Here is a 23,736-nt window from a genome sequence, read left to right as displayed (position 1 = left end):
TAGAGGGGTGGATAGGTTGGATGCCTTTGAAGTGATGGGGAAAGTTCCCAGGAAGAGGGGGGTGTAGGTGGGTGGGGGCAGGGCGGGGCGAGGGGGGCGGGGACCCGGTTGTGCAGAGCGCCTGCGTGGGGGTTGCGTGCGTGCCGTGGCGTGCGTGGGGGTTGCGTGCGTGCCGGGGAAGGGAGTCCCCGGAGCGACTGCTGAGGGCCACCGCGGCGAGCGAGCGTGGGTGAAGGAGCTGAGGATGTGAGCAGGGCTGCAGCGGGCAGGTCCAAGGTAGGTTTGTGTTTTATCTTTGTGAGAAGGGAAGAGGGTGCCTAGGATGCTTGGGAAAAGGGGGATGGAAGGTCCCAGGAAGTGTTTGGGGGAAAGGTGCGTGTTTGGGGCGGGACGAGGGGGGCGGGGAGCGGCTTGGGGGCGGCGCAGGCGTGGGGGTTGGGTGCGTGCAGGGGAAGGGAGCGCGCAGGGACTGTGGAGGGCCACCGCGAGCGTGGGGGCCGGAGGTGAGGATGGCAGCGGAGCCCCAGCTGAGAGGTTGAAGTTAGGGTTCGTTTTGAGAGGCAGGAAGAGGGTGGATGGGATCCCTTGGAAAAGTGGAGGCGAGGTCCTAGGAAGGGTTGGGCCTGTGCGGGTGCGGGGAGCGTGGAGGCGGGCGGGCACCCCTTGCCCCCAGAGCGTGGGTGGGGGTTGCAGGGGAAGGGAGGCGGGAGGGAATGGAGAGGGACACGGAGAGCCTGGGGCCCTGCGGGGAGGTTGTGAGGGGCATTCTAGGGGATAGGTTCAAGGTAGGTGTTTGTGGCGGCTGCGGTGGTGGTGGTGGTGGGTGGTGGTGGTTTTTGTTGTGGGTTGTTGGTTTTTGTTTGGTTGTTGTGAAGGGGGAAGAGGGCGGAGGATGAGGACCCCTTAGCAAATGGGAGCGGAAGGATGTCAGGAAAGGAGCCCAGAGGGGTTCGTGTGGGAATGGGCCAGGGCAGCTGGGAGGGGCTTGTGGGTAGTGCCTGAACAGAGGGGAAGGGAGAGCTGAAGGCCAGGGCGAGCAGGGGGGGACTGAGGTAAGGCTGTCAGCGGAGTTCCAGCAGACAGGTTCAAGTGAGGATGTTTTGGTTTTGGTTTTTGGCTTGCTGTGTGTGTGTGTGTGTGTGCGTTTGATTGTTTGTTTGAGAAGGGGGTAGAGGGGTGGATAGGTTGGATGCCTTTGAAGTGATGGGGAAAGTTCCCAGGAAGAGGGGGGTGTAGGTGGGTGGGGGCAGGGCGGGGCGAGGGGGGCGGGGACCCGGTTGTGCAGAGCGCCTGCGTGGGGGTTGCGTGCGTGCCGTGGCGTGCGTGGGGGTTGCGTGCGTGCCGGGGAAGGGAGTCCCCGGAGCGACTGCTGAGGGCCACCGCGGCGAGCGAGCGTGGGTGAAGGAGCTGAGGATGTGAGCAGGGCTGCAGCGGGCAGGTCCAAGGTAGGTTTGTGTTTTATCTTTGTGAGAAGGGAAGAGGGTGCCTAGGATGCTTGGGAAAAGGGGGATGGAAGGTCCCAGGAAGTGTTTGGGGGAAAGGTGCGTGTTTGGGGCGGGACGAGGGGGGCGGGGAGCGGCTTGGGGGCGGCGCAGGCGTGGGGGTTGGGTGCGTGCAGGGGAAGGGAGCGCGCAGGGACTGTGGAGGGCCACCGCGAGCGTGGGGGCCGGAGGTGAGGATGGCAGCGGAGCCCCAGCTGAGAGGTTGAAGTTAGGGTTCGTTTTGAGAGGCAGGAAGAGGGTGGATGGGATCCCTTGGAAAAGTGGAGGCGAGGTCCTAGGAAGGGTTGGGCCTGTGCGGGTGCGGGGAGCGTGGAGGCGGGCGGGCACCCCTTGCCCCCAGAGCGTGGGTGGGGGTTGCAGGGGAAGGGAGGCGGGAGGGAATGGAGAGGGACACGGAGAGCCTGGGGCCCTGCGGGGAGGTTGTGAGGGGCATTCTAGGGGATAGGTTCAAGGTAGGTGTTTGTGGCGGCTGCGGTGGTGGTGGTGGTGGGTGGTGGTGGTTTTTGTTGTGGGTTGTTGGTTTTTGTTTGGTTGTTGTGAAGGGGGAAGAGGGCGGAGGATGAGGACCCCTTAGCAAATGGGAGCGGAAGGATGTCAGGAAAGGAGCCCAGAGGGGTTCGTGTGGCAATGGGCCAGGGCAGCTGGGAGGGGCTTGTGGGTAGTGCCTGAACAGAGGGGAAGGGAGAGCTGAAGGCCAGGGCGAGCAGGGGGGGACTGAGGTAAGGCTGTCAGCGGAGTTCCAGCAGACAGGTTCAAGTGAGGATGTTTTGGTTTTGGTTTTTGGCTTGCTGTGTGTGTGTGTGTGTGTGCGTTTGATTGTTTGTTTGAGAAGGGGGTAGAGGGGTGGATAGGTTGGATGCCTTTGAAGTGATGGGGAAAGTTCCCAGGAAGAGGGGGGTGTAGGTGGGTGGGGGCAGGGCGGGGCGAGGGGGGCGGGGACCCGGTTGTGCAGAGCGCCTGCGTGGGGGTTGCGTGCGTGCCGTGGCGTGCGTGGGGGTTGCGTGCGTGCCGGGGAAGGGAGTCCCCGGAGCGACTGCTGAGGGCCACCGCGGCGAGCGAGCGTGGGTGAAGGAGCTGAGGATGTGAGCAGGGCTGCAGCGGGCAGGTCCAAGGTAGGTTTGTGTTTTATCTTTGTGAGAAGGGAAGAGGGTGCCTAGGATGCTTGGGAAAAGGGGGATGGAAGGTCCCAGGAAGTGTTTGGGGGAAAGGTGCGTGTTTGGGGCGGGACGAGGGGGGCGGGGAGCGGCTTGGGGGCGGCGCAGGCGTGGGGGTTGGGTGCGTGCAGGGGAAGGGAGCGCGCAGGGACTGTGGAGGGCCACCGCGAGCGTGGGGGCCGGAGGTGAGGATGGCAGCGGAGCCCCAGCTGAGAGGTTGAAGTTAGGGTTCGTTTTGAGAGGCAGGAAGAGGGTGGATGGGATCCCTTGGAAAAGTGGAGGCGAGGTCCTAGGAAGGGTTGGGCCTGTGCGGGTGCGGGGAGCGTGGAGGCGGGCGGGCACCCCTTGCCCCCAGAGCGTGGGTGGGGGTTGCAGGGGAAGGGAGGCGGGAGGGAATGGAGAGGGACACGGAGAGCCTGGGGCCCTGCGGGGAGGTTGTGAGGGGCATTCTAGGGGATAGGTTCAAGGTAGGTGTTTGTGGCGGCTGCAGTGGTGGTGGTGGTGGGTGGTGGTGGTTTTTGTTGTGGGTTGTTGGTTTTTGTTTGGTTGTTGTGAAGGGGGAAGAGGGCGGAGGATGAGGACCCCTTAGCAAATGGGAGCGGAAGGATGTCAGGAAAGGAGCCCAGAGGGGTTCCTGTGGCAATGGGCCAGGGCAGCTGGGAGGGGCTTGTGGGTAGTGCCTGAACAGAGGGGAAGGGAGAGCTGAAGGCCAGGGCGAGCAGGGGGGGACTGAGGTAAGGCTGTCAGCGGAGTTCCAGCAGACAGGTTCAAGTGAGGATGTTTTGGTTTTGGTTTTTGGCTTGCTGTGTGTGTGTGTGTGTGCGTTTGATTGTTTGTTTGAGAAGGGGGTAGAGGGGTGGATAGGTTGGATGCCTTTGAAGTGATGGGGAAAGTTCCCAGGAAGGGGGGGGTGTAGGTGGGTGGGGGCAGGGCGGGGCGAGGGGGGCGGGGACCCGGTTGTGCAGAGCGCCTGCGTGGGGGTTGCGTGCGTGCCGTGGCGTGCGTGGGGGTTGCGTGCGTGCCGGGGAAGGGAGTCCCCGGAGCGACTGCTGAGGGCCACCGCGGCGAGCGAGCGTGGGTGAAGGAGCTGAGGATGTGAGCAGGGCTGCAGCGGGCAGGTCCAAGGTAGGTTTGTGTTTTATCTTTGTGAGAAGGGAAGAGGGTGCCTAGGATGCTTGGGAAAAGGGGGATGGAAGGTCCCAGGAAGTGTTTGGGGGAAAGGTGCGTGTTTGGGGCGGGACGAGGGGGGCGGGGAGCGGCTTGGGGGCGGCGCAGGCGTGGGGGTTGGGTGCGTGCAGGGGAAGGGAGCGCGCAGGGACTGTGGAGGGCCACCGCGAGCGTGGGGGCCGGAGGTGAGGATGGCAGCGGAGCCCCAGCTGAGAGGTTGAAGTTAGGGTTCGTTTTGAGAGGCAGGAAGAGGGTGGATGGGATCCCTTGGAAAAGTGGAGGCGAGGTCCTAGGAAGGGTTGGGCCTGTGCGGGTGCGGGGAGCGTGGAGGCGGGCGGGCACCCCTTGCCCCCAGAGCGTGGGTGGGGGTTGCAGGGGAAGGGAGGCGGGAGGGAATGGAGAGGGACACGGAGAGCCTGGGGCCCTGCGGGGAGGTTGTGAGGGGCATTCTAGGGGATAGGTTCAAGGTAGGTGTTTGTGGCGGCTGCAGTGGTGGTGGTGGTGGGTGGTGGTGGTTTTTGTTGTGGGTTGTTGGTTTTTGTTTGGTTGTTGTGAAGGGGGAAGAGGGCGGAGGATGAGGACCCCTTAGCAAATGGGAGCGGAAGGATGTCAGGAAAGGAGCCCAGAGGGGTTCGTGTGGGAATGGGCCAGGGCAGCTGGGAGGGGCTTGTGGGTAGTGCCTGAACAGAGGGGAAGGGAGAGCTGAAGGGAGTGCTGAGGGCCAGGGCGAGCAGGGGGGGACTGAGGTAAGGCTGTCAGCGGAGTTCCAGCAGACAGGTTCAAGTGAGGATGTTTTGGTTTTGGTTTTTGGCTTGCTGTGTGTGTGTGTGTGTGTGCGTTTGATTGTTTGTTTGAGAAGGGGGTAGAGGGGTGGATAGGTTGGATGCCTTTGAAGTGATGGGGAAAGTTCCCAGGAAGAGGGGGGTGTAGGTGGGTGGGGGCAGGGCGGGGCGAGGGGGGCGGGGACCCGGTTGTGCAGAGCGCCTGCGTGGGGGTTGCGTGCGTGCCGTGGCGTGCGTGGGGGTTGCGTGCGTGCCGGGGAAGGGAGTCCCCGGAGCGACTGCTGAGGGCCACCGCGGCGAGCGAGCGTGGGTGAAGGAGCTGAGGATGTGAGCAGGGCTGCAGCGGGCAGGTCCAAGGTAGGTTTGTGTTTTATCTTTGTGAGAAGGGAAGAGGGTGCCTAGGATGCTTGGGAAAAGGGGGATGGAAGGTCCCAGGAAGTGTTTGGGGGAAAGGTGCGTGTTTGGGGCGGGACGAGGGGGGCGGGGAGCGGCTTGGGGGCGGCGCAGGCGTGGGGGTTGGGTGCGTGCAGGGGAAGGGAGCGCGCAGGGACTGTGGAGGGCCACCGCGAGCGTGGGGGCCGGAGGTGAGGATGGCAGCGGAGCCCCAGCTGAGAGGTTGAAGTTAGGGTTCCTTTTGAGAGGCAGGAAGAGGGTGGATGGGATCCCTTGGAAAAGTGGAGGCGAGGTCCTAGGAAGGGTTGGGCCTGTGCGGGTGCGGGGAGCGTGGAGGCGGGCGGGCACCCCTTGCCCCCAGAGCGTGCGTGGGGGTTGCGTGGGTGCCGGGGAAGGGAGGCGGGAGGGAATGGAGAGGGACACGGAGAGCCTGGGGCCCTGCGGGGAGGTTGTGAGGGGCATTCTAGGGGATAGGTTCAAGGTAGGTGTTTGTGGCGGCTGCGGTGGTGGTGGTGGTGGTGGGTGGTGGTGGTTTTTGTTGTGGGTTGTTGGTTTTTGTTTGGTTGTTGTGAAGGGGGAAGAGGGCGGAGGATGAGGACCCCTTAGCAAATGGGAGCGGAAGGATGTCAGGAAAGGAGCCCAGAGGGGTTCGTGTGGGAATGGGCCAGGGCAGCTGGGAGGGGCTTGTGGGTAGTGCCTGAACAGAGGGGAAGGGAGAGCTGAAGGCCAGGGCGAGCAGGGGGGGACTGAGGTAAGGCTGTCAGCGGAGTTCCAGCAGACAGGTTCAAGTGAGGATGTTTTGGTTTTGGTTTTTGGCTTGCTGTGTGTGTGTGTGTGTGAGTTTGATTGTTTGTTTGAGAAGGGGGTAGAGGGGTGGATAGGTTGGATGCCTTTGAAGTGATGGGGAAAGTTCCCAGGAAGGGGGGGTGTAGGTGGGTGGGGGCAGGGCGGGGCAAGGTGGGCGGGGACCCGGTTGTGCAGAGCGCCTGCGTGGGGGTTGCGTGCGTGCCGTGGCGTGCGTGGGGGTTGCGTGCGTGCCGGGGAAGGGAGTCCCCGGAGCGACTGCTGAGGGCCACCGCGGCGAGCGAGCGTGGGTGAAGGAGCTGAGGATGTGAGCAGGGCTGCAGCGGGCAGGTCCAAGGTAGGTTTGTGTTTTATCTTTGTGAGAAGGGAAGAGGGTGCCTAGGATGCTTGGGAAAAGGGGGATGGAAGGTCCCAGGAAGTGTTTGGGGGAAAGGTGCGTGTTTGGGGCGGGACGAGGGGGGCGGGGAGCGGCTTGGGGGCGGCGCAGGCGTGGGGGTTGGGTGCGTGCAGGGGAAGGGAGCGCGCAGGGACTGTGGAGGGCCACCGCGAGCGTGGGGGCCGGAGGTGAGGATGGCAGCGGAGCCCCAGCTATGTATAGATTTCTAAGGTATCTCCAGACTCTTCTCCATAGTGGCTGTACCAGTTTACATTCCCACCAGCAGTGCAGGAGGGTTCCCTTTTCTCCACAGCCCTTCCAGCACTTGTTCTTTGTGGTTTTATTAATGGTCATTCTGATTGGTGTGAGGTGATATCTCATGGTTGTTTTGATTTGTATTTCTCTTATAATCAACGATGTTGAGCATTTTTTCATGTGTTTGTTGGCCGTCTGTGTATCTTCTTCGGAGAATTGTGTATTCAGGTCTTTTTCCCAGTTTTCCATTGATTGATTGGTTTTTTTGCTGTTGGGTTGTATAAGTTGCTTATATATTCTAGAGATTAAGCCCTTGTCAGTTGCATCATTTGAAACGATCTTCTCCCATTCTGTAAGTTGTCTTTTTGTTTTGGGTTTCCTTTGCTGTTCAAAATCTTTTCAGTTTGATTAGGTCCCATGGGTTTATTTTTTTTTCTCTAATTTCTATTGCTTTGGGAGAATGACCTGAGAAAACATTCATGATGTTGATGTCAGAGAGTGTTTTGCCTATGTTTTCTTCTAGGAGTTTGATGGTGTCCTGTCGTATATTTAAGTCTTTCAGCCATTTTGATTTTATTTTTGTGCATGGTATGAGGGTGTGTTCTAGTCTCATTGCTTTGAATGCAGCTGTCTAGGTTTCCCAGCAATGCATGCTGAATAGACTTTCCTTTTCCCATTTTATGTTCTTGCCTCCCTTGTCAAAGATTAATTGACCATAGGTGTCAGGGTTTATTTCCGGATTCTCTATTCTGTTCCATTGGTCTGTCTGTCTGTTTTGATACCAGTACCACACTGTTTTGATGACTGTGGCTTTGTAGTATTTCTTGAAGTCTGGGAGAGTTATGCCTCCTGCTTGGTTTTTGTTTCTCAGGATTGCTTTGGCGATTCTGGGTCTTTTGTGGTTCCATATAAAATTTTGGATTGTTTGTTCTAGTTCTGTGAAAAATGTCATGGGTAATTTGATCGGGATTGCAATGAATCTGTAGATTGCTTCTGGTAGAATGGCCATTTTCACAATATTGATTTTCCCAATCCAGGAGCATGGAATATCTTTCCATTTCTTTACATCTTCTTTGATTTCTTTGATTAAGGTTTTATTGTTCTCGGCATATAGGTCCTTTACCTCCTTGGTCAGGTGTATTCCGAGGTATTTGATTTTGTGAGGTGCAATTTTAAAAGGTATCGTACTTTTGTATTCCTTTTCTAATATTTCATTGCTGGTATACAGAAATGCAACTGACTTCTGAATGTTAATCTTATATCCTGCCACTTTGCTGAATTTATTAATCAGTTCAAGGAGTTTTGGGGTTGAGTCCTTAGGGTTTTCTAGGTATAGAATCATGTCATCTGCATACAGTGACAGTTTTAACACTTCTCTTCCTATATGGATGCCTTTTATTTCTTTTGTTTGTCTAATTGCTGCGGCTAAGACTTCCAAAACGATGTTGAAGAGCAGTGGTGAGAGTGGGCATCCCTGTCTTGTTCCAGATTTGAGTGAGAAGGCTTTCAGTTTTTCCCCATTGAGTATTATGTTTGCTGTGGGTTTATCATAAATGGCTTTGATTATATTCAGGAATGTTCCCTCTATACCCACTTTGGCGAGGGTCTTGATCATGAATGGATGTTGAACTTTGTCAAATGCTTTTTCTGCATCTATTGAGATGATCATATGATTTTTGACTTTTTTTTTGTGAATGTGGTGTATGATGCTGATTGATTTGCGTATGTTGAACCATCCTTGTGAACCTGGGATGAACCCTACCTGGTCATGGTGTATAATTTTTTTGATATGTTGTTGGATTCGGTTGGCTAAGATTTGGTTGAGAATTTTTGCATCTATACTCATCAATGATATTGGCTGATAGTTTTCTTTTTTGGTGGTATCTCTGTCTGGTTTTGGAATGAGGGTGATGGTGGCATCATAGAATGTCTTTGGCAGTATTCGTTCTTCTTCAACCTTTTGAAAGCGTTTAAGGAGGATGGGCACCAATTCCTCTTTATATGTTTGATAAAATTCGCCTGTGAATCCATCTGGTCCTGGACTTTTATTTGTAGGGAGTGATTTTATGACCTCTTCCATTTCATTTCTAGTGATGGGTCTGTTCAGTTGGTCTGTTTCTTCTTGATTCAGTTTTGGCAGGCTGTAAGATTCTAGAAAATTGTCCATTTCTTCCAGATTGTCAAACTTGTTGCCATATAGTTGTTCATAGTATTCTCTTATGGTTTTTTGTATTTCTGCAGTATCCGTTGTGATTTCTCCTTTTTCATTTATAATTTTGTTTATTTGGGTTCTTTCTCTCCTCTTTTTAGTGAGTCTGGCCAGGGGTTTGTCAATTTTGTTCACCGTTTCAAAGAACCAGCTCTTGGTTTTATTAATTTTCTCTATTGTTTTTTGAATCTCTATTTTATTGATTTCTTCATTGATCTTTAGAATTTCCTTCCTTCTGCTGACTTTAGGACTTTTTTGTTCTTCTTTTTCTAATTCGTTTAGGTGGAGGGTTAAGTTGTCCATTTGGGATCTTTCTTCTTTTTTGAGAAAGGCCTGTATTGCTATAAATTTCCCTCTGAGCACTGCTTTCGCAGCATCCCATAGATTTTGAGAGGTTGTGTCTTCATTATCATTTGTTTCAAGGTAGTTTTTGATTTCCTTCTTGATTTCTTCATTGACCCATTGGTTTTTAAGTAGCATGTTGTTTAGTGTCCATGGAGTAGGTTTTTTCTCTTTGCTTTTCCCATGGTTGATTTCTAAGTTCATGGCATTGTGGTCAGAGAAGATACTTGAGATAATTTCTATGCTCCTAAATTTATTGAGATTCGCTTTATGTCCCAATATGTGATCGATTCTTGAGAATGTTCCATGAGCATTTGAAAAGAATGTGTATTCTGATTTTTTTGGATGTAGTGTCCTGAAGATATCAATGAAGTCTAACTTTTCTATTGTTTCCTTTAGGATCTCTGTTGCTTTATTGGTTTTCTGTCTAGAGGATCTGTCCATTGATGTGAGGGGGGTGTTTAGGTCTCCTACTATGATTGTATTCTCATCAATATCTCCCTTTATGTCTGTTAATATTTGTTGTATGTATCTGGGTGCTCCTACGTTTGGGGCATATGTGTTGATGATAGTAACATCCTCTCCTTGGATGGATCCCTTAATCATTAAGTAGTGTCCTTCTTTGTCTTTCTTTATGTCTTTTGTTTTAAAGTCTATTTTGTCTGATATGAGCGTTGCGACTCCTACTTTTCTGTCATGTCTATTGACGTGAAATACTTTTCCCCACCCTTTCACTTTCAATCTATATGTATCTTTTGTCCTAAGGTGAGTTTCTTGTAGGCAGCATATTGAAGGTTTTTGCCTTTTTATCCACTCAGCCACTCTGTGTCTTTTGATTGGGGCATTCAGTCCATTGACATTTAAGGTGATAATTGATAGATGATTATTTATTGCCATTTGAACCTCGTGTTCCAGTTGATTCTATGGTTCTCCATTCTTCCTTTCTTTTTTTTTTTTTTTTTTTTTTTTGTTGGATGGTCTCCTGTTATTATCTGCTTGAGTGTATTTTTTTTTTTCATTTTTTGTAAATGCAATATTTGGTTTTGGCTTGTGGTTGCCCTGTTTTTTAAGTATGCTAACCCCTTCCCATAATTGTGTGTTTTACCCTGATGGTCCTGTAAGTTCAAACACTTCATTACTATATTAAAAATTAAGAAGAGAGACATACATACAAACAAAAAGGGTTATTTACCTCCTAACATCCCTTGCCCACATTTTGTGGTTTTGATGACTCTTTTATTTTTTTCTTTTTAATTTTATTTTGTTTGAAGTATGTTCATGATTAAATCTGTATGCTGGCTTATTTGAGTGACTGCTCTCTGATTGCAATTTCCTCAGTCCTAGTTCTTCCTCTTCTTCTTCTTCTTTTTTTTTTCTTTTCTTTTTTCTTCCCTTTCCTTCCTTTTTGGTTTAGAGAAGCTCTTTCAAAATTTCCTTTAACCTGGGTTTTGTGTTGCTGTATTCTTTAAGTTTTTGTTTGTTGGGAAAAATTTTTATTTCCCCTTCTATTTTAAATGATATTCTTGCTGGATAAAGTATTCTAGGTTGCATATGTTTTCCTTGTAGCACTTTAAATATCTCTTGCCATTCCCTCCTGGCCTGTAGTGTTTCTGTAGAGAAATCAGCTGATATTCTTATGGGGGTTCCCTTGTAGGTAACATTCTGTTTTTCTCTTGCTGCCTTTAGGATCCTCTCTTTATCACTAACTTTTGCCATTTTTATTATGATGTGTGTTGGTGTGGGTCTGTTTGGGTTCAGTTTGTTTGGGGCCCTCTGTGCTTCTTGTATCTTGAACCCAGTATCCTTTAGATTTGGGAAGTTTCCATCGATAATTTCTTCAAATATATTTTCCATTCCCTTATCATTTTCTACTCCTTCTGGAATTCCTATTATGCGTAGATTGGCCCGCTTTATATTATCCCATAGGTCTCTTATATTGCTTTCCAGTTTTTTGATTCGGTTTTCTCTCTGCTGACCAGATTGAGTGATTTCCATTATTCTATCTTCCATATCACTGATGTGTTGTTCTGCATTATTCATTCTGGTTTTTACTGCCGTTAGTTCAGTTTGCGTCTCTGCAAATGAATGTTCTAGTTTCTCTTGGCTCCTCCTTATATTTTCTAGTTCCTTTCTGAGGGTATCTGCGTTACTGTTCATATCTTCTCTTAATTCCTTCAGTATTTTCCCTATTTCTCTTTTGAACTCCAGGTCTGTCAGACTGCAGAGATCTGTTTCATTGTTGACTGTTTGAGGTGAGTTCTCCTGTTGGTTTGACTGGGGGTGGTTTCTCAGCTTCTTCATCTTGCTTGTTGTTTTCTTTCTCCTTTTGGAGTTGTACTCTCCGTGATCGGGTAGTGTTTGCCTTGTCACTACCGTGGAATATTTCCTGAGGGCTGGCGTTGTTGGTCAATCTTTTTTAAGGCAGTGTGGCTTTTCTGGAGTGTTGATGGGGCTAACAGTGTTTCTTTGAAGCAATGGAGGACTTCCTGAGGGCAGACAGGACTGGGAGGTCCACCCCACGATGGTAGCAGATTTCACTTGGTCATGCAGAGCTTGCTCTGGTGTTTTTAGGCTGTGGGGTTCTTGCAGGGAGTTGGCGGTGTTGGGCAGCTGCTCTTCAGGGGTGCATCACCCCCTGGGGGCTGGAGAAGCTATCTGGGTCACTGAGAACCTGAGAGGCTCTTCCCTAGGGCAGCCCAACTCAGAAGGACAGCCTGAGAATGTAGGTGAATCTTTTCACAGTCTGGCTGAGCTTGTTGCAGCTTTTCTGGGCCGCAGGGGCCCTTCCAGGGGGCTGGTGGTGCTGAGCAGTTATTTCACGGGAGTGGGGCATCCCCTGGGAGCTTGGGCGGGTAGCAGGGCCCTTGGAGACCCAAGAGGCTCCTCCCCAGGGCAGCCCGACTCAGAAAAACCGTCTGAGATCTTTTCCCAACTCGGCCAGGCTTGTTGCAGCTTTTCTGTGCTGCAGGGGGTGCTGCCTGGAGCTGGCAGTCCTATGCAGCTGGTCCACTAGGTCTCAGCACCCCCTGGGGGCTTGGGCGGGTAGCAGGGCCCTTGGAGACCCAAGAGGCTCCTCCCCAGGGCAGCCCGACTCAGAAAAACCGTCTGAGATCTTTTCCCAACTCGGCCAGGCTTGTTGCAGCTTTTCTGGGCTGCAGGGGGTCCTGCCTGGAGCTGGCAGTCCTATGCAGCGGGTCCACTAGCTCTCAGCACCCCCTGGGGGCCTGGGCGGGTAGCAAGGCCCTTGGAGACCCAAGAGGCTCCTCCCCGGGGCAGCCCGTCTCAGAAAAACCGTCAGAGAATTAGGCCGATCTATTCACAGTCTGGCTAGGCTTGTTCTAGCTTTTCTGGGCTGCAGGCCTTTTCTAGGGTGCTGGTGGTGTTTGGTGCTGCTCTGCAGAAGTGTAGCCCCTCCAAAGGGCAAGCAGGCCTGTGCAGGGACAGCCCCTGTGGTGGTAGGCTTCAGGCAATTGTTGAGACCAGCCCTCCTGGATGGCAGGTTGCCCCAGGTCCAGCGAGAGCATAGGGGGTGGTGGGGGCGGGGGGGATGCACTGGGAAGCGCAGCTTTCTGCTAGCTAGCGGACCTGTAAGCTTGCTGTGGTGTGGGGGGTATTCTATGGGGACCCACCCCTTCTTCTCTCCCCTCCCCAGCACGGGTGCAGACCAGGCTCTTCTCCCAGGTTCCCTCTGAGGCGGCTTTCCACTTCCCCGCCCTTAGAGTATTGCTCCCTTCCTCTGCGACAGCTTTGTTTTCTAGTCTCCCAGGCAGTCTCTGCCCCTTCAAATGGTTTAGAGACCTCCCAAGCAGTTTCCGCTCTGCCCCGCCCCCTAGCCCGGGGACTAATCTCTGGAGCCAAGGTCTTGGTACCCAGCCCCCACCCAGGCGTCCCCGGCCTCCTCTCGGGGACTAACCTTCAGAGGCGAGGTCTCGGTGCCCAGCCCCCAACCAGGCGTCTCAATTTTTGGTGACTTTGCCCGTAGTTCAGATGGTCCGTTGGGTTCTTGATGGGTTTTTCCGTACTCCAACTTACTGACTGCTACACTCTTCTCTGCATCTGGAGATTCCTCCGGTTCGTTTGATCTTTCCCCCGTGTAGGTGACTTTCCAGGGTGCGGGATCCCTTTCTCCTCCGCAGTTCCCTTTCGGGAGCGCCCATCCCACTCGGATTCACCTTCTCTCACTCTCCTCTTTTCTCCCGTTCTGCCCAATAATTTCACGAACTTCTTGCCGTTATTGGAGTTTAGGTTCCTCTGCCAGCGATTGGTTGCTGTTCTGTGTGAGTCATTTCTTCTGTAGATGTGCTTTTTTTGTTGTGTTTGTGTGAGAGGGCGAGCGTGTCCCCCTACTCCTCCGCCATCTTGTCCTCCCGTATCGGATTTTTCTTATTCTTTAGCTCACCTTTAGTCCTTTACCCTAAGGAATAATCATACTTTGCATCTCTGCAGAAAGTTTTGTAGCAACCTAAGACTGTAAAATAAGACTTTGGCTAAAAAATGGTCTGTATCAATAAAACGGAAATTTATGTAGTGATGTATAATGATATTTTAGAAAATAATGTCAGGTTCATGATGCATTGTTATGGAAAAACAAAGGTTACAATAAAACACTATGTAAAGCAAGACCTGTTATTTTAAACATACAAATCAGAAAATAGAGGCTAGCATACAGAGAAGACTAGAAAGAAATTTATCAAAATATTAATAGTGATTATCTATGGGTAGTGGATTTCCTAGTATTTTTTGTTTTGTTTTGTTTTCCCTGTGCAACTAGATATTCCAAATGAACATTATGTTATCATTATAATTAATAAATTATTAAAAAATGCTGCCTTGAACATTGATAATATTTATTTGTGACAGTGTTATTTTACTGTTAGCTTATTTAATATTCTACTGTATCTTTTGGCTCCTAAAGTAACTCTTCCTTGAGAAAGTTAATTGAGCTGTTAGGTATGTAAACTTAGTATCTCAGGCTGTGTATAACTTCAGTTCAGGTCCTTTATATTGGTGGGTAAATTTAACCTTTGATAGACTTATCTATTGTCTTACTCAAAGTAGTTTCTTCAATAAAATTAGAATTTTCTATTTTACTTTAACCGATCATTTGGGAACTAGAGTAAAGTAATCCTTACTGAAGTTATCTTTAATTTTACTTTTCTAAAAGGAGTTGAATAAAGTCACTACTCAACTGGCTCAGGTCACTTCACATTTGCAGGATAAGCAAGAATATGGCAGTCAGGTGAAAAGTCATCTTAAAGAATATAAAGAGAAACATCTCTCTTTAGAACAGAAAACTGAAGAATTAGAAGGTCAAATTAGGGTTTGTATAAAAGAAACTGAATTTCGCCATATTTTCTGTTCCTGTAGCAATGTAATTGATGACTCAGATGGAATCTAAGATTTCAAACTTTCAAACAAAGGTTAAGCTGTGATGTAAAAGTTTTAAAAATTAAAAAAAAAGAAAGATTTCTCATCATGGTGCAGGGGTTAACAAATCCGACGAGGAACCAAGAGGTTGCGGGTTCGGTCCCTGCCCTTGCTCAGTGGGTTAAGGATCCGGCGTTGCCATGAGTTGTGGTGTAGGTCGCAGATGCAGCTCGGATTCCATGCTGCTGTGGCTCTGGCGTACGTAGGCCAGCAGCTACAGCTCCGATCAGACCCCTAGCGTGGGAACCTCCATATGCCACGGGAGCTGCCCAAGAAATAGCAAAGAGACAAAAATAAATTAAATAAATAAATAAATAAATAAATAAATATATAAATGGAGTTCCCATCGTGGCGCAGCAGAAATGAGTCCAACTAGGAACTATGAAGTTTCAGGTTCAATCCCTGGCCTTGCTCAGTGGGTTAAGGATCTGGCGTTGCCATGAGCTGTGGCGTAGGTTGCAGATTTGGCTTGGATTTGATGTTGCTGTAGGCTGTGACATTGCTAGGTGTAGGCTATAGCTCTGATTTGACCCCTAGCCTGGGAACCAAAAAAAATTACCTGTGCTTTTTCTTGTTTGATTTTTGAATTCCATCTTTACTTTTAACTTCTTTGTTAAAGGAGGGCTTTTGCAAATAGCAGTTAACATATATACTGGTTCCATGGTATGTGTAAATATTTCAAAGAGACAGCCAACCAGGGATCTACTCTGTAATTATGAGGAACTTATTTTTTGTTTTGCTATATCATTCCTGTCTCTTTCCCTCTTTATTCCAGTATAATATTCAGGGATGGCATATTTCTTCCTATTTTAAACTTTACATTTATACTCTTTGGGTTTTGTTTCTAATTTAATATCATTTAAATTTATTATAATTTACACTATGGTAAACTTCTTTCTTTAATACAACTCCAGATGAAAGTTTGGAGCTAAAGAGATTAAGTGGCTACACATATGAGAGAAGGATTTGACCTGAGTCCCTTGTCCTTTAAATTAAAACTGCTGTAAGTTAAAAATTTCTCAAGTTACTATATATATAAGTTATACCTCCACTGTCAGATAAAGCACTTCTGTACAACTGTAGAATCCTGGGCTTTGAATTTGTATACATCCACATCCACATCAGTATAACGTGGAAGAAGAAAATTACATTTTCAGATCTTCTCTGCATTCCTTTTTTTATTTTCTTTATGGTCAATAACATGGCATGACAAATTACTCGACATAATGGTTGAAAAAAACAAAAAACTAATTTTTTAGATGAAGCCGTCTCATGAGAAGTCTATTTAAGTATCTTTTAAAAATAGTTATTTAGAACCAATAATATTTATTGTAACCTATCACAACATTGGATATTAGATATTTTTTCTAATCATTGTTTTAGGACGTATTCCATCTGTTACGTAGAATTAACATAGTTACATTGAGTGTCAAATATAAGCATTGAGTAAGAACTACAGGTACCTAGATTGGCTTATAAAATATTTAGGGCACAAAATTTTTTACTGCTATACAAGAAAATGCCTTGCTCATAGATTTTTGAACTATGTACTTAACAGTTTGACTTTTTTTTGGCTTCACCTATGGAATGTGGAAGGGCCTCAGCCAGGGATCAAACTTGCACCACCGCAGCAACCTGAGCTGCAGCAGTGACAATGCCGGATCCTTAATCTGCTGAGCCATTAGGGAACTCCTGACTTTTGTGAATTTGTAAAAGTGCCCACAGTTATATCTACATGAATGACACAAAAATCACACTGTGAAGAACAATGATCTCTAGATGAAGAGATTGAAGAAGCAAAATCAGAAGTTTAATTGGTTTTATGTTTAGGGTCAATAGGTGTTAATGAGAAGGATGACATGACAACTGCATTTTAGTTGTGAATAGTTCTAATTATCTCAGTATTATTAACTGTGATTATAAAGGAGTACATATTTTAAGTGGGCCCATGTGTGAACCTGTTACTTAGTTTTTTCGGACTTTAGTTAATAAATTTTACGCAGGTAACAAATATAATTATTTTAAGTTTTTCTCTTAGAGTTAATTTTGAAAATTAAAAACTCAGTGACTGCTTCTCCTATAGGAAGCCTGCTGCTAGGTTTTCTTAAATATTCCATGATAAATGGCAGCTTTATTCAGTGAAAGCTTCAGAGTGTATTTTTTATTATAACAGATATTTTTGGCTATTTTTGTGTGTTATGTCAACACCAGTTTGAATGTAAACAAAAGTGGTATAATGTTATAGTAGATAATTGACATTAAAGTTGTTATTATATTTCTTCAATAGAAATTGGAAGCTGATTCACTTGAAGTTAAAGCAAGCAAGGAGCAAGCTTTGCAGGATCTACAACAGCAAAGACAACTGAACACAGATTTAGAGCTTAGAGCTACAGAATTGAGTAAACAAGTTGAAGTGGAGAAAGAAACATAAGCTTAATGACTTAAGGGGGAGCATTGTAAACTAAGAATTAACATATTTTTAAGATTTCAATTTTATCATCACATCTTTAAGGATTTACTTGATTCTATAAACTGCTTATATTAACATGAATAAAAATAAATCCATATAATATGGTTAAATAGGAGGGCTTGTTACCAGTCACATTTCAGCAGACTTTGTCTTTAAATGCCAAATATTCCATTCCGACTGTGTTGACGGACTTGATCTGTGGCAAGAGCATGAAGATTTTTGACTCTCAGTAGTAAAGATGGAAGTTGGGTGCGTGGGAAAGTTACCTTTCAGAGAAATGAAATAAAACCCATCAATAATTAAGTTGTTTTACACCTTCATGGTTGCATCCTTGTTTTGGGAGGGATGACAAAATTTTTTTGTTCTCATATCTAGTACATTGGGTCCTGATACTGTGAATTTGAGGATATACAGGTGCAAATGGCATTTCTTCTCACTGATAACATCATAGTTTCCAGTGCTGACGTTTGGAGAGTACACCTGATCCTTTGTATCACCCACTAACTTGGTTGTCACCTCTGGAAGCCAGTCATGTGTCTTTGAAGGTGACCTCTGAGTTGCTTCTTGTTCTCTTTCCCAAGGACACTTATGGGATCAGTGGTTCTTTCCACTTCTACTAAGGTTTTTTTTGTTTGTTTTTTTGTTTTTTCCCTTTATACTTTATGCGAACATTTCCTATGTTGGGTCCTGCCTTTCTAGAGTACTACCTAAGAAAGGCAAGCTAGGTAAACATATCTAGAGTTTGACTAAACCCTCAACCTTGGTTGAAAGGCTCAGCCCACATAACAGGGCACAGGGCCCACCTTTCTCAAGGGCCACTGATGCTATTCAAGCCCACCAACTTCCATCTTATATTTTCATTCCTCTGCAGTTTAATATATTTTCAAATATCTTTTGTGTTTTCTTCTTTGATCATGGTTAGTTAGAAGTATTTTGTTTACTTGTCAAATATTTGGGATTCTTGTAGATATCTTACTGTTACTGGTTTCTCATTTAATTCCACTGAGGTCAGAGAACATACTCAGACTTTTCAAACTGTTTTATTTAGGGCCCAGTATATGGCTTATCTTGGTTAATTTTCCATGGGTACACATATGTGTTGTTGGGTAAAGTATTCCATAAATATCAATTAGGTTGAGGTAGTTGATAATATTGTTCTAATCTTCCATATCCTTGCCATTTTTTCCCTTCTGGTCATTTCTATCAGTTTCTGAGAACGGAGTGTTAAGGTTTCCCAGATCATGTGTGGTTTTTTTTTTTTCATTTTGATTTGTTTTGTTTTTTTATTACTAAGTGACTTTAAAAAAACAGCTAAGTTTTGCAGTCACTATGAAGGCCTTTATTTCTATTGCTGTCTTTGATTCACATAGTCATATGATTTTATAATAATTATTTGTGGGAAAGTTAAATAGCATAGTGAATAAATATATCAAGTCCTAATTTCAAGGTTGCTTGACATGGATTTTAATTATATTAAAATGGTAAAGTAATAATTAGTACAATGACTTTTCTGTTTAGACCTTTAAAAATCAGTGCGGTACAGGATCCTATGAATGTAGTTCACTTTTCTAGCTACTTTTTAGAAAGTAAAAGTAAGTTTCTGGGACTAAAAGTTCGAAATTTTCAAGGTATATGTGCAGCTCTGGTATTGTATTAATACCTAACTTCAATTATGTGGCTGATATAGCTTTTAATAATCTCTCTTTAATATATTGTTCAATTTATAGTAAGTACATTGATGGTAAAATACACTAGAAAGAGGATACATTCTAGAAATACTACTTTGCATCTGGTTTTATTTTCTCTTTAGAAACTTGTTGATCTTTAATATGTGCTTTTCCTTTGATATGCATATAAACATAATTGTATTCATTTTATGAAAAGAGAAGTCTTTAACTCTTACAGCAATATGTGCATTTCCTTATTCTTATAAATTTTTACTGATTTAGCTACAGAAAGCATTTTTTAAGGGGCAAATAATAACAAATCTCTTACATAATCTGCTAGGTTCTAAGATTACAATAAATCTTTTGTCCTTCCTCTATCTGAAATGAGATATTCTTCTATTTTTTTCCTACTTACCTTATGTGTTTTGAAGTTTAAGTCGTTTCAAAGATATAATGTGTTTTATGTTTTCAAGGAAGGAGGCAAATTTCTGTATGTTCAGGGGCTAATAGGTTCTTTAGAGTACAGGGAAAACTTTTCTGGCTGTCGTAGGCTAGGTTTGCTCTATGCACAGTTTTCTTTGGGGATTAAGTCAGGGGCGTTAGATGGTCTTGACTTTACCACTAATTTATTTACTTGAGGTAAATCTTCTTTATCTGTTAAATAGTCAGAACAGATGTTCTACGGCATTTTTTTGGTTGTGTGGTTTTATTATTTTTTGACTAAATTTTTTTTGCTTTTTTTAAAAAAAAATTACAGTTAATTTATAATGTTGTACCAACTTCTGCTGTACAGAAAAGTGACCCAGTCATATACATGTATATATACATACACACACACACATATATACATATTACTTTTCTTATATTATCTTCCAAGATATAGTTCCCTGAGACTTGATATAGTTCCTGTGTTATACAATAGGACCTCATTGCTTATCCATTCTAAATGTAATAGTTTGCTTCTACTAACCTCAAACTCCCAGTCTGTCCCATTTCCCCTTGGCAACCACAAATCTGTAAGTCTGGGAGTCTGTTACTCTTTTGTAGATAGGTTCATTTTGTGCCATTTTTTTGAGGGGGGAGAGGCTGCCCATGGAGCTCCTGGGCCAGAGATCAGATTTAAGCTGCAGCTGAGACCTACGCCTCAGCTGCACCAATGCTGGATCCTTTAACCCACTGTGCTGGGCCAAGGATTGAACCTGCATCCTACCAATTCCATTGCGCCACAGTGGGAACTCCTGTGCCGTATTTCAGATTCTGCGTTTAAATGAAATAGGGTATTTGTCTTCCTCTTTTTTCTTAATTTCACTTGGTATGAGAATCTCTTGTTCCATATGTGTTGCTACAAATGGCATTACTTCATTCATTTTTATGGCTGAGTAGTATTCCATTGTATATATGTACCATATCTTCTTAATCCATTAATCTGTAGATGGACATTTAAGTTGTTTCCATGTCATGGCTATTGTGAATAGTGCTGCAGTGAACATGGGAGTGCATTTATCTTTTTGAATGAAAGTTTTGTCTCGATATATGGCCAGGAATAGGACTGCTGGGTCATATGGTAGTTCTGTATTTAGTTTTCTGAGGAATCTCCATATTATTGAACCTCCATGGTGGTTGTACCAATTTACATTCTCACCAACAGTGTAGGAAGGTGCCCTTTTCTCCACACCCTCTCCAGCCTTTGCTATTTGTAGACTTACTAATGATGGCCATTCTGACTGGTGTGAGGTGGTACTGGCTTGATACATTAAATTATTATTTTTACTTCTTAAGGATACAAAAAAGTTTAAAAAAGTAATAATTTATTTTGAATGGTAAATTAGAGGTGATAAATTATGCATTATTAAATTTTTTCTTAAATAGCATATCCAGTACAAAGTTGGATCTACAGAAGAAATCTGAAGCACTTGAAAATATTAAGCAAGTGCTTACCAAGCAAGAAGAAGGAAAAAAAAATCCTTAAACAAGAAAATAGAAAATTTAAGTCAAAATGCAAAAATGCAGCAGGAAGAATTGAATAACAAAATTCAAGCAGCAGTGACAGAACTACACAAAGTGAAGATGGAGAAAGAAACTCTAGTAACAGAGCTTTCTGGAGCAAAAGAGGAATTATCAAAAGTTTCTGATTCTTTGAAGAACTCCAGAAGTGAATTTGAAAAGGAAAGTCAGAAGGGAAAAGCTGCTATATTAGATATGGTTAGTTGTTTGTATTTACTTTTTTTTTTAAGCAGAAGTGATAATATTTAAAATGTACTGATTCTTCTGCCTAATTCATATTTGACATTTTCTTTTTTGCTTTATAGGGCCACACCCATGGCATGTGAAAATTCCCACAGGAGGGGTTGGATTGGAGCCACAGCTGCAGGCCTACAACACAGCCACAGCAATGTGGGATCTGAGCTGCATCTGTGACCTACACAACAGCTCATGGCAATGCCAGATCCTTAACCCACTGGGTGAGGCAAAGGCCAGGGATCAAACCCGTACCGTCATGGTTACTAGTTGGATTCATTTCTGCCAAGCCACAATGGAAACTCCTAAAAAAAAGATTTTCATGTTACTTTTATGTTCCTTTCTGTTTGGAGAAAACATCTATCTGTACACATTCCCTCTTAAAGTATATGTGATTATTTTTATTTATCATTTCAACACTTTCTTTTTAAGAATTTCCTTGCTTCCTTTTTTTTGAAGCATATTATTCTACGTTTAAAATAGCATAATTTGGAATTACCTGGTGGCTCAGGGAGTTAAGGATCCAGCATTGTCATTGCTGTGGCTTGGGTCATTGCCGTGGTGTGCATGGGTTTGATCCCTGGCCAGAGAACTTTTGCACACCACAGATGTGATCAAAAAAACCAAACCATATCCACAACCACATAAGTTATTTAATTTAATTAATTCTGTGACAAAAAATGTGGCTTCCAAACCAAAGTTTTCTAAAATCTTGCCCAAATACTATCTAAATTATTTATTGTGACTCTTGGTTGATGATTGAAACACTTAGCCTTTTCCTGTTCCTCCTTCCTTACTGCTATAATACTTGCCTGTTTTTATTAATGAAATGGGATTATTTTGTCCCATCTTCAATGATCAGCAATTCTGGTTTATTTCCTTCTAAGGACCTTATAAGCTTGTAAACCAAAAGTCTTATTTTACTACAGATATTTTCGGCATAATATAGTTTCCATTTTTTTAGGAGAAAACCTGCAAAGATTTAAAGCATCACCTTGAAGTACAGATAGAATGCGCACATAAGGAACAGAATGAACTGAAAAACTCACTTGAAAAAGAGGAGCTAAGATTTTCTTTTTCTGTAACAAAATATGTTATAGCATAATAAGGTATTTATATTTTCAAAATATTTTCAGTGATAATTAGGTCAAAAGAAGGTTTATTTCATTTGTGTTCTACCCACTACTAAAAAGATTTAACCTAGTTTTTGATAAGAGGCCTAAAATAAAAGTAGTTAATTAAAGATGGAAAATTGAGTAATTTAACTATAGAGTTATAATTAGATAATTTAGATTAAGGCAGACTACTATGGATAAAAAAAAGGCTTGATAGGCTTTCCATAGAAATGAAATTTTAAGGGCAATTTCATGGACATTGATATTAATATATTTGATAATGGTTGTTTAACAATGAAGAGATTTGTTGGCGTTCCTGTCATGGCTCAATGGTTAACAAACCCGACTAGTGTCTATGAGGATGCAGGTTTGATCCCTGGCCTCGCTTCGTGGGTTAAGGATCCAGCGTTGCCATGAGCTGTGGTGTAGGTTGCAGATACAGCTTGGATCTGCTGTTGCTGTAGCTGTGGTGGAGACAGGCATTTACAGCTCCGATTTGACCCCTAGCCTGGGAATCTCCATGTGCCACAAGTGCGGCCCTAAAAAGACAAAAAAAAAAAAAAAAAAAAAAAGATTTTCTGTGGTTAATACTTCTGTTGTTCTCCATCAAAAGAAGCAAGAGTATGATATACATTAAGCGAGTATAGTAATATGTTGCTATTTTTTCTGAAGGCATACCTCCAGCAGCCAGAGTCCAGGCATGTAGCTTTCTAGAGATCTGATTTGATAAAGTAGTGAAACCTGGTCCTGACACATCTGTAGTGTTGTGTTCTGGTTGTTGCTTGAAAGAAGACACCTGTGTTTTAGATGCCAACATGTAACTGGCAAAATTATGGTGGTTTAGTGTATAAGTTCTGAATCCAGATTGTCCAGATTTATATCCTGGTTGTGCCACTTAATAGCTGTGCTGTCTTGCCTTGTCTTAGGCTGACAACTTGATCTCTCTGTGTTCCAGTTTTCTCAGTAGAAGATAAGGCTAATAAGAGAATGTTCACTATAGAATTATTTTGAGAAATAAATTGGTTAATATATTTCAAAGTGCTTAGAAAACCAGCTTAACAAAATAAATGGTCAAATGTTAGCTATTACTTTGTCATTGGTTATCATAACCAGTGGTACTTGTTAATCATTATTGTTACACTACCTGATTCCTGCTTTGCACAAAATATTTCCCTTTGTGTTGGAGATAAGCTGAAGCACTGAATTTTTTTCAAAAGTTACTCAGAATACGGTCAAATTGCTCAAATTATGTTCATAGTGAAATATGCATAAGACATGAAACATGACCTTAGCTAGAAATGTCGGAGAATGTGTAGTTCTCCTTGGCCACAGAGGAACCTCTCTTAGCTTCTATATGATGTCTAATTTTGAACAGAACTATATCCTAGTAGATTGTAAAAAGAAGGTATTAACAAAATATTCCTCAGATCTCTAAATGACAAATTGTGTGCGGTATAGTTTAGTTTCATCAAATACTAAACATATTTGCCAAAATTATTTTGGTTTTATTGCAGTTAATATGAAGCTATCCTTTCTGATGGTGGCGAACAGGCTCAGGTAGCATTTGCATATCCTTGAAAGGCAGTAGACATTTCAGCAATCTAGAGATGAATGCTGTTTTTCCCTATGTTATGATGTAAAGGAATAGTCCATTTCCAAGCTCTATCCAAATATATAAGTTAAAAAGGAAAGGAGGATTAAACAAATATTGAAGATTAATTCAGCATGCCATCTAATAGTGTATAGTGTCAGTCATGAAAGCTCTGTGAGGACAGGGATTTTTCTTTTGTGGTTTACTAGTGGATTGTTTATGGCCATCAGACCCAGTAGTTTCT

The 23,736-nt window shown here is 44.8% G+C and overlaps 1 protein-coding gene across 7 annotated transcripts in view; it reads left to right on the top strand.

The window, feature by feature from the left end:
- LOC110255649 (uncharacterized) overlaps positions 1–23,736 on the top strand; it is a 130,384-nt gene that overhangs the window by 38,925 nt on the left and 67,723 nt on the right. For 2 of the 7 annotated variants that reach the window (XM_084979481.1, XM_084979480.1), the window contains exons 1-3: positions 4,827–4,962; positions 20,418–20,750; positions 21,751–21,895. The gene's annotated coding sequence lies outside the window, so the exon portion shown is untranslated. Of the gene's footprint in view, positions 1–4,826; positions 4,963–6,017; positions 6,140–20,417; positions 20,751–21,750; positions 21,896–23,736 lie in introns of those variants that run through there. The other 5 variants (XM_084979486.1, XM_084979484.1, XM_084979482.1 and 2 more) reach the window with 4 other exon arrangements.

The sequence above is a fragment of the Sus scrofa genome, chromosome 10, assembly GCF_054392235.1.
Source record: "Sus scrofa isolate SSC_HxYL_T2T_F1_AM1 chromosome 10, Sscrofa_HxYL_maternal_Yorkshire_Landrace_v2.0, whole genome shotgun sequence".
Taxonomy (NCBI): domain Eukaryota; kingdom Metazoa; phylum Chordata; class Mammalia; order Artiodactyla; family Suidae; genus Sus; species Sus scrofa.
The sequence above is the reverse complement of the archived record's forward strand: the minus strand, read 5'-3'. Positions and strand labels throughout refer to the sequence as shown.